This window comes from Echinops telfairi, unplaced genomic scaffold (assembly GCF_000313985.2).
Source record: "Echinops telfairi isolate 266 unplaced genomic scaffold, ASM31398v2 ScPeMD7_44;HRSCAF=162, whole genome shotgun sequence".
Lineage (NCBI taxonomy): Eukaryota > Metazoa > Chordata > Mammalia > Afrosoricida > Tenrecidae > Echinops > Echinops telfairi.
This window is the reverse complement of record NW_022103942.1, coordinates 12,370,179-12,381,609: the sequence shown is the minus strand read 5'-3', so window position 1 is coordinate 12,381,609 and position 11,431 is coordinate 12,370,179. Positions and strand designations below refer to the sequence as shown.

The 11,431-nt window shown below is 40.7% G+C and overlaps 1 pseudogene; it reads right to left on the bottom strand.

Annotated features, from left to right (window-relative positions):
- Positions 1-563: 563 nt before the first annotated feature.
- The window catches only part of LOC101664266, a 45,717-nt pseudogene continuing 34,849 nt past the window's right edge, over positions 564-11,431 (bottom strand).

The window sequence follows — 11,431 nt, the reverse complement described above, 5'->3', positions numbered from 1 at the left end:
AGTCTCAATCTTCCCAGGTAGAGCTTTCTGGTGGTTTCAAACTGCTGACTTTGAAGTTAGCAGTCCAATGTGTAACCACTACACATTAATAGTGTCAGTAGTTCAGCCACCGGTATAGAATTTAAAACACTGTTGAGAAAAGAAAATTAAAGGAGGATAGACCCATTATAAATCACAATACACAAATTGTTGACTTGTACAGATTAAAATTTTAAGTGACTGGACACTATGTACACAAACAATGGGGGTTGGTGAAAGGGGAATACTTCCAGTAATATTTATTCACAGTAGCAGAGTTACGCCTACCAGATTACTACATGGTATACAGAACAAATTAGAATCTAGAATACATTATTTTGACTTAACCATCTTTTATTTTGAAAATACCCTAATGAAACTTAGATTAGTGTCTTACAGATATAACTTGTCAGCAGTCATTCACTGATCTCTGAGAAATGTGTAAACATGTTTTATTTGTTTGAAATGAAACTGTGTATGCAGGAACTGGAACTTTCATTTAGTAGCAATACTTTTTCACTTATTCCTGAAAATTATATTTCAATCTAAGTCAACAGCCAAATGGTAGTTGTAAAGGCAAACTGAGGCACAGGCTGAGTGAGAGGTAAACTGAGGCACGGGGATATGGACAAAGATAACTGAAAAGACAAAGGGAGAACAGAAACAGAAGTAGCTTTATTAGAGGGGAGCTCCTGGGCAAAGCCCCATGGTCTAGCAAGTAACCCAGGGAAATCACGGGCTTTACCCGGGGTAAGAGGTTTTTAAAGGAAAGTGGAGAGAGAGAGGTCTGTGCTGCAGCAGCAAGGTTTATGACCCAGGATGTAATTTATCAGCTCTGGCAGGCAGGCATTCCAGGCATTGTTCTTCTGTCTCCTCATTTTGGGGAGGAGAGGGGGGGCAATTGCTGACCTTTGGACATGTGCAGGGAAGTGGGGCCCCGCCCTGCTTCAGCTTAGCCCAATCATTCCAGCCTCTTTAGTGTTAAAAAGGGGCATGGAGATCTGATCTGGCTACTTCTTGCTGGTACGGGCCGATGGGAGGAGGGCTATGGGCTGGAATGATCCGAACCAGCATCAGCAGGCAGGGGGCTGTAAGGATGTAACAAGAGTTGGTTAACAGCTAGATTGGGTATGTTTCTCATTAGTTCTTGAAGGAACTTAAAGAGACATGGGGCTAAAAGTAACAGTACGCAAATTATTACCAGGGGTCCTACTAGGGTCATGACCCAGGACATGATGGGGTGGTGGCTGTGTTGCCCCAGTGGCAGTTCTTGATTTCTTCGGCTATGGTTTTTCAGCCCTTTTACATTTGGCTCAACTACTCTCAACTTATTGATATAGTAGCACGTACCTTCCTTATCAGCTGTTAACAGATTCAATGCACGTCGGTTCTGAAGGGTCACCTGTGTGCAGGATGTAAGCTGTCACTGCAAGGAGATGAGAGACTCTGAGGTGGAGTCCATGACTAGCTGGGAATATTTGTTAAATTTCTGTGTTTGGAGCATACTGTGCTTTAATGCTCCGCTGGAAATTTTCATTGCTGCTAGGGAGGAGGTAAAACTAAGGCCTACCAGAACGGGTAAGACTACAGTCTTGTGGTCCCAAGGAACAGAACTAATTTTTAAATTTAAGCCGTTCTAACTCTGCTTGTCTATACATGGTGAGGTGTGGTACTATGGCCACTGGGAGGCAGGGGTGTGGTGTACAGCTATTAATATTGTAAGAGCACTTTTAAGCTATCACCACAGGGAAGCTAGAGAGACTAAGCTGGATAAGGAAGGCTGCTTTTCTCAACCTTTGGGTGGGGATGGAGCTGAGGAACTACATACAGTAACTGGGAAACAAGGTCCTGTTGTGGAAAAATTTACACATTTCGTTAAAGTTCCATTGTACCAAAATTTACACAGTTCCACTGCATTAAAAGAATTGTCTGGGGTTGGAGAAAACCTGAGTATTATCAGTTATATTATGCCTGCAAACTCCATGTAGAGAAAAGCCATCTTCATTCTGATTTATGAAGTAACAGACTAGCTGTGGCTGGACATTGGGCACTGATAAGCTGGTCTGTTGCCTCCCGTGTTACAGGGGAACTACCAGCTTGATGTCTTTTACATTTTTCACACTGTAATTATTCTCTTACGATGGATACATTTTCTTCTTTCTCATTAACTTGTGGGCAAACAGTTCTCCGTAAACTTTCAATTTTTTTTCACATTCTGACACAGCCAGACATTCTATAATAAGTTATCTAACTTTTTTCTATTTGCAACTTACTCTGACCTTCTGAAACTTACTGTTTCCACTTAAATTTAAGTAATTACTGAATGAAACTTGTATTAACTAAGTGTCAGCAAAGGGTTAAAGGTCTGCTGGAAGTTCCCTTTGCTGCCCTGCATAAAGGTTGCTGCGACCACCTGTGGGAGTTTAATGGCTTAGCTATACGGGAGAAATTGGGATCTAATGTTTGAAAAATCCACACAACCAAGAAAGCAAAGTACTTGTTCAGTCGAAGTCGAAGTCGGTGGTTGGAGGTCCTTTATGACCTGGCATTTATTTAAAGCTAAACCCTGAGTGGTGGGGCTGGGGTGCAGGCCTAAGCAAATAACAGCAGAATTAGTTAAGTGTGCCTTGGAGGGAGAGATAAGTTAAAAAACTTGGGTTGTGTTTGCCTTAGGACTGTTTTAGGAGGGGTTGCAGGTAAAGGCAAATGAATGCTGACAAGCTGGGTTAAGGGGGATGGTGAAAAAGGCATCATTTATAATTAGAGATAAAGGTGGGGTGACTAAAGGCCTTGAGGAACGACCATCAATTCCCAAAGCTGAGACTGGGGAAGGTGAAGTTGAGCCTGAAAAGGGGGGGGGGGCTAGAAAGGCAGTTCCTGCTTTCACCAAAAAGAAACCGGCTCACCTGCTGCCTTGATCATCTCCCTGGGCACAGCGGGGTAGTCACTTGGGTCACTGAGTCAGGGAAGTCTTTAGGCATCATCATTTGTTAGACCTAGTAGTGCCAACATCAGGTCTGAAGGGACTGACTCTCTGTGGCCAGGTGCTGAGGGGCAGTCATTTCTCCAGTGGCCCTATTGACCACACACTGGGCAAGGCTTGCTGGGCCGTCGAGGTTACCGGCAGTGTTTGAAGCAAGATTTTGGTGGCACGCAATACTTCGTGGAGTGTTTTGACCCTTCCCTCCTGCCGGCTTTAGGGTGGCAATTAAGACTTGGGTTTGGCAATTACCTCTTTGGCGAGCTTGTGATTGGGGTGGCGCTTCTGCCTGCTCTTCCCGACGTAAAAATCTTTAAATGCCATGTTTATCAGGTCACAGATAGGGGTTTGAGGGCCATCTTCAGCTTTCTTTAGTTTAAATATCATGTTAACTGAGGTCGTGCACCTGAGTAAGGAAACGGCAATTATGGGGTTTGGGAGGCTGCAGGTGTTGCCTCAGAGAAGGCCGAGTAGGGAGAGAACCAGGGAGCACAGAGAGAGAGAGAGACTCCAGGGAGCCTCACGGGTCTAGCTTTGGGGAAGGGACAGGTGTTGGAGGTGCAGTTGCCTCATCCTTTGGGAGTTGAGGGGGTAGTGGAGGACGGTGATGGTGAGGGGTACCAAGAATATGGAGGAGGCTTTTCTGGGGGTGCGGAAAAGGAGTCAGGAGGTTTGAAGAAAGACGAGAGGGAGTACTCTCAGGGGTCTGATTAAAAGACTGTTTGGATAAGAGAACTTGAGCAGGGTGACAGGTGCTAAGGAAGGAAAAGGCCTGAACATATGGGACTTCTGACCACTTGTGAGTTCACTGACAAAAATTTTTGAGGTTGCCGAGGATGTCAAAATTGTGCCATTTTTCTGGCCAGTGTGATTTATTGTTCAATTGGTATAGAGGCCAAACTTGGTTACACGAAAAGACCAGGTGTTTTGGGTGGAGATCAGCAGCCAAACCCAATTCAGTAAGGTTGGTCAGTAAGCACCCCAAAGGATTGTCCTTAGGGGTCAAGGATAGAGGACTTCCCATGGTGTCTCAAACTACAGGGGGTACGGACAGAGGAGAAGGGCATCCCCTGGTCCCCGTTCATCAGAAAGCGGTCCAGTAATGCTGAGGGCATCCAGATCAGAGTTTGGGATGCAGGAGAGAGTCCTGGACTCTCTGGAACAAGAAGGTTCCCTGGCACAGGCCTGCAGCTTTCGTCCAGCAGACGGGAACCTTGGATCAGTGAGAGACACAACAGGAAGCTGAGGGGGTGGGGTGGGGCCTGCCCTCATGGCCCATAAAATGGAGGTTGTTCAGAGGCTTTTGTTCAGGGTGAGAAAAGGGGGAGTAAAAGATTTCAGAGAGGACACCGCAGAGCTGCAGACCTAAAGCACACAAATAAACAGAAAAGAGCTCAGAAATAACTGTTGTACCTTAGTCCAGTCTGAAGGCGCAGTGACTGCCAAGCCCAGTGCCAGGAGTCCTGTTATCGACAGAAATCCAGGAGTCACTGGTCCAGGCAGGCACCGGGAGTTAAGAGAGGAGAGGAGGTGTGGGCTACGTCCCAGCCAAAGCAGGGCCAGGAAGGCACAGAGCCCCTTGCCCCTACCTCTCCCAGGCTTTGGCTTCAACTGTAAAGATGAACTGAGGCACAGGATGAGTGAGAGGTAAACCAAGGCACAGGGAGACTGAGTTAGTTAATTGTGCCAACCTGGCCGATAATCACATGTGGAGCTAATTGAAAGGCGGAGGGATAAATGGGTGGTGAGCCTCGCCTTTCTAGTTCTCGGGTCTCTTGCTTTGTGATAGTCGCACCAGGGTGCAGCTGCCTTAGCAGTTCCCTGCTTCAGCTTGCAAGATTGACTTCATACAAGACATCCCCAAGGAGAAGCTACATAGACATATCTCGATGCAGCCCTGGGTGCTGGAGCAGCCATGTGGAGACCCCTGCTAGTGCTGAGATGCTTATTCATTCACTGACTCAGCTTTCCTCCTGCAGTCAGCATCATTGCCTCTGTTTTGTGAGGTGGAGGACTTTGTGGACTGGTGTTGGGTTAATGGGTTAATGTTGGACTTGTGGGCTTGGGCAGCATTGGGTTGGGATGTTTTCGTGATACACATTTTCTTTACATAAAACTCTTATACATGAGTTGCTGTGGATTTGTTTCTCCTAAGTACCTAGACTAATACAGAGACGGACAAAGGTAACTGAAAGAACAAAGGGAGAACAGAAACAGAAATAGCTTTATTATGTGGGAGCTCCCGGGCAAAGCCCCATGGTCTAGCAAGTAACCCAGGGGAATCGCGGGCTTTGCCCGAGGTCTGAGGTTTTTAAAGGAAAGTGGAGAGAGAGAGGTCTGTGCTGCAGCAGCAAGGTTTATGGCCCAAGATGTAATTTATAAACTCTGACAGGCAGACCAACTGGTTCTCAGGGAGTCAGGGATTCCAGGCATTGTTCTTCTGTCTCCCCCTTTCAGGGGGGCAGCTGCTGACCTTCGGGGATGTGCAGGGAAGCTGGGTCCTGGCCTGCTTTAGCTTAGCCCACTCAGCAGTGACTTACTTTTTGTTGTTAGGCATTATAGAGTCAATTTCACCTCATAGCAACCACACACGATAAATTAGAAGTGCACCCCATGATCTTATAGGCTGTAACCTGAGCTCTGGTAGTGTAGCACGTTATGAATTGGAAACTAACTACAAGGTCAGCCATTTGAAAACAGAAGTCTCTCTGTGGGAGAGAGATTAGGTTTTCTATACCTGTAAATATTTACAATCTCAGAAACTCAAAGGGTTCAATAGGGTCTTGATGAGTTGGAATAGACCCAGTGGCAGAGAGAGAACACCAGGTCTTTCTTCCATAGGGATATTAAGGTATGTTTGAACCACCAACTTTTGGTTAGCAGCCAAGCACTTAACAATTGTGCCACCAGAACATCTTAAAGAGTGGTTAAACAACACATAAACTCATTGTCATGGAATCGGTAACTACCCAAGTCACAGCAATGTTATAGGACAGGATAGAACTGCCCCTGAGAGTTTCCAATACTATAACCTTTTTCTGGAGTAGAAAGCCCAATCTTTCTCCCAAGGTGGTTTCAAACAGCTGACCTTACAGACAGCAGCCCAATGTGTAACTAATGTAACTCCATTAGAATTAATATATGTTATCTAAGCATTTTAAGTATAGAAGATGTACTTTTTCTGATATTTTCCCATATAAACTCCCAAACCAAATCACTATCAAATGCCCCTCTGGGGTTTCCATGACTGTAACTATGTATGGAAGTAGAAAGCCTTGTCTTTCTCCTGAGGAGCAGTTGGGGGTTTTAAACGTCTAACCTTGTGGTTATCAACTCAATGTGAATTTGTTTTTAGTTCTATTCATTTTTATTTCACCTTTTAAACATAGATTTTTTATGTATTTTATAATACATATATATTAGTCCATACAGATAACTTAAAAAGTTATAAGTCCATATAGATAACGTATAAATAAGTTCATTTCTTAATTGGTGGAAATGCACAAATGGGCTCAAATATTTTATTAAAAGGAGGAGGTAGGTCATCAGCAAGTTTGGAAGCCACTGACCTATAAGAAAACTCACTTCAGATCAAATGGAGTCTAAGAGTGACCTTACAGGACAGAGTAGAACTGCTCCACAGGGTTTACAAGGCTGTAAAATTTTCAAAAACATTTTTATTGGGAGCCAAAACATACATCATATCATTCCATGGTTTAATCACATGAAGCGGTATTGTACAATTGCTACCACAATTAATTTCAAACCTTTTCTTCCATCTTGAACTCCTTGATATCAGCTCCTTATGTCCCCCTCCCCCACTACACTCTCCAGGAACCCTTATTCTACTGGTTGTCTCTGTCGGTTTATCAATTCTGGGATTCATGTACCAAAAAACCTAAAAACATATAACAAAATTTCAAGAGGGCTACCCACAATGACAAAATATATCAGAAATAAACCTCAATATGAAAAACAAAACAAACAAAAAGCACAGAAAATGTTGAACTCCAGGTTTATCATTTTGATCTCCTCTAGTGATCTCTCCCATACTTTCTGTTTGGTAACTAGTTTATTCCCATCCATTCATTATGGATAAAGGGAAATCACTGGAGGCTTATTTTCTGTGTAGACACCACAAATGTATCTTGGGCAACCACTGTCATTAATAGCCTTCTGCAATCTAGAATCTCACAATTCAGGCTCTGATACTATTCCCTCCTTCAGCTTTTAATTATATGATTTGTTGGAGTGCTTCGTCCATGTGGACTTAGTCGACATCTCACTTAGATGGCTGCTTGTTTGGAAATAAAGCTTTAAGATTCCAGACACTATTCTATCTGATAATTCTTCACCACACTTTTTTTATAGCACCCATGTCTTCTGTGCCCCCTTCATGAGGGTGAATATCAAGCAGGGCGGTGGATTTTTAATTTAATTTTAAATAAAATTGAAATATTTGTTCACTTTTGTCCCTTGTTTGATTATCCAAGATCTTGCATACTCTGAGATCTCTGAGATGCTCCCTGGCCAGTTTCTAAACAAAATTAAAAATAAAACAAAGAAAGTGGTAAAGAATCAAAATATCACTTTCATTATTGATGGAGGATAAGTGAAAGGATTTAGTGTTAGTTCTGTTGATCATATTAATTTGTTAATAATAAACTCCAGAATTATACAAGCAAACTGGATAATTCTTATTAGTGTTGAATTAAAAAGGCCTACCTCATTGCTAGGGCTGAGCACAATGTCCCTTGGCTAGAAGGCCTATGAAGGAGAGAGAGAGAGAGAGAGAGAGAGAGAGAGAGAGAGAGAGAGAGAAATTAACCAAGTATGTTTGTTTCTCACCAAATAGATAAGTCATTTAAATGTGTTGTGTGTAGAGTTTCCTAGAGCATGTTTCCAAAAATACCTCCTTATGTAATTTTCTATTGCTATAGAATCTATTCTGACTCATAGTGACCCAATAAGACAGAGTAGAATTTTCCCTTTGGGTTTCAGGGGTAGAAAACTTCAATTTGCCTCCTGTGAAGAGGCTGGTGGGTTTGAACTGCTGACCTTTTGTTTAGCATCCCGACATGTTATCCACTATGATAGAAGGGCACCTTTCCCTCTAAGGTAAGCTATGCAAATTATATCTAAGTCTTGCTAACAGTACTTTCTCTCTCTCTCTCTCTCTCTCTCACACACACACACACACACACACACACACACACACACAAACATCACTATCACCATGCTCTTCTATTCCTTTACTACTTTCCATGTTCTCTATTTACCACCAGGGCAAATAAGGATTCACCTATCCTCTGTCTCAAGTAGATATGGTGATAAAACACTTAATGGAGAATCATAATAGATGAAGTGATGGAGGCTCCAAGTTTTAAACCACAGAAAGAAAAAATAAGTTATAGAATTGAATCAGAAATGTATCAGTAATGAAATGAGATGGGAAATGTAAATACTTTTAAAGGGCAGAAGCACTTACATCCATCAGAAGCAAGAACATATGATTGGGTAGGTCCTGACATTCTAAAATATAATATTCTCTACCACCATCCACTGCCATCAAATGAATTCAGACTCACAGGGACCATATAGGACAGAGTAGAATTCTGGTAGGCTTTCTTAGTTGTAAATCTTTACTAAAGCAGACTCACTCATTTTTCTTCCACGGAGCAGCTGGTGGGTTTGAACTTCTGGATTTGAGGTTATCAGCCCAATATATAACGACACGTAAAAAAAAAATTCCCTACTTTGTCCTAGATTTTGCTTTACTCCCATGATAGAACTTGATCTATTTGCAATAAAATCTAAGAGTCTCCAAGCCATAAACAGCTATCTCAATAACTGGACTAAAAGATAAAAAATGGGTGCAAATAATTATCATGCATACACATATTCTACATGGTGAATAAGAATCATATTTTATTGATACAGGTGAAATGTCTAATTTTCTAGAGCCTAAAAGAGAGGCTAGAGGAAGACTAAACAGTAATTCAGCCTTCTACAGCACAATTCTCCTGTCGAGTAGTAATTATCTTCTAATTATCTTTACCCTTCTGTACCAGACAGCCTTTTGAAATTACTACCTTGTAAATCATGATTTCAAAGCCCCTTTCCATGCAATAATCTTCTCTTTTTCTGGAAAAATAGATGGACTTGATAAACTGGTAGTATAGGAGTTTCATATGTAAGTCTGCTTCACTTAAAATTGATAATCTAACACTATAACCATGAGAGGACAAAAACATGAGATTGTCTTCAAAATTGTTCCATTATGAGATATTTGAAGACTTCCATCTTTGTAATATGCCTTTTAGACCTCATAGGAAGCACAAATTCAGCATACCAGGTTAAAAAGAGAATATTTGAGTAGTTTGTATCACTGTCAATTATCTCATGTATGAAAGGAAGGAAGATGATCTCGCTCTCTGGGAAGTAGTTAGGTCCATAGATCAGTCCTTTGTGAACCAAAGGTCGTGGGGGTGAAGTACAAGGAGTGCAATAGTTGTGTCTTCAGTGTCTGACATGCTGAAGAAATACAAGTAAATATAAATGATCATTAGAAAGCTAAAAAATCTAATCAGTCATTATTTAACTAAACTTACTATTATCTTGAGTAAAAAAATAAATAAAGAACTTTAAGTATCTACCCTCCAGAGAAAATGCCCTCCAGATCTTTCAGGATCCAAAGTAGCCAGTATCAAGCTACATGCCCTTAGTAGCAAATGACACCTTGCTAAGCCACACCCCCACAGGTTACAGTAAAATTAAACAACTAATAAAAGTTAGATTAAGTTATCCTTTTTAGGGTTGGTTGATTTTTGTGCTAGCCACTGTGGAGATATGTTTAAACCAAATTAACACACACTGGTATAAAAAAAGTGTTTAGGACACCATTACACAATAAAGTTATTTTTTTCTATGCTGTCAGAGGCCTAGGTAAAATAAAAATACACTATAGAAATATATTATAGAAATATACTATATTAAATGTACAAACTATAGTTAATAAACAAACTGGGATTAGACACCCCACTATGCTTATCCTTAAACTTATATGTCTGAAATTAAAATATCCATCTAAGAACTACTAACAAATGCTGAAAAGTTAAAGGATTTGGGGGTGCTTCACATAGACCTAGAGAAGCCTGTTGTGTAATCAATAAATATGGATATACCTCACCACCATTTGCTAATACAATTTATATACTTCCATCTTTAGCAAACCCTTAAAAGGAATCATAGTAAACTCTATAATAATCTCAAACATGTTAGGTCAAGTTGTAACTTATGTTGTGGGAATTAATGGGCTACATTTTCTACCCAAGAATATACTTATGAACATTCTTATGAAATTAATGAACAAACGAGAATTTAGTAGTAAATTATGAATAGAGCACTTAGTTGAAATGGGCCATGAAGCATGCACACATCACTTGTCACCCTCCTCAAATACCAATAACTTAACAAAACTTACTTACACTCCATACCTTATAAGAAGAGACAAGTCATAATAAAACAAGCATTTTGGAAAGCGTGCTTGGATAATTCAAATTGTAACTCAAAGCAACTGGCCTACACGTAGAAGCTTTAAAAATAATGACCACTTTGAACTAGACTCTAGCACACAACTCAATCATTCAAATTAATTTAATATAGTATATAAAAATATGTATATATTTTCTAAAGTATGCCAACCTAAACTTATTACCATGTAGTCAATGCTGACTCATAGTGGCCCCCTGTGCATTTCCACCATTGTAACTGGTTACAAGAGTAGAAAGCCCAGTCTTTCTCTCTCAGAGCTGCTGGTGGTTTTGAAATGTTAACCATTCATAGTCAACAAAACATGAGCAAACGTCTTGTTATGAGCAAGTTGTTGGTCTTGCAAAATTCTATCGTGGGATCTCCAGATTAGTTTCTATCACCAAGACCATATTTTCCAACTATTGTTCCTTCCTCTTCATTTCTTACTTTTTCACACCAATCACCAATAATTATCAATACATCTTGCTTGCACATTTGATCAATTTCAAACTGAAGATGAAGGTAGAATTATTCATTTTCTGCACCATTAGTTTTGGTACTTGGTGCATAAATTCGAATAATAGTTGTATTGGTTGGATTTCCTTGATGTTTGACAGATATAATCCTATCACGGACAGCTTTGTACTTCAAAACAGAAGTTGAAATATACTTTTACTGATGAATGTAATGCCATTCCTCTTGATTGTGACATTCCCAGCATAGTAAACTAAGCAATTTTCTGATTAAAATGACCAATACCAGTGCATTTCAGATCACTAATGCCTGATACATTGATTTTTATGTGTTCTATATCATTTTAGAAGATTTCCAATTTTCCTATATTTTTATTTTGTACAATCCAGGTTCCAATTATCAGTAGGTTTTTGCAGCTGTTTCTTC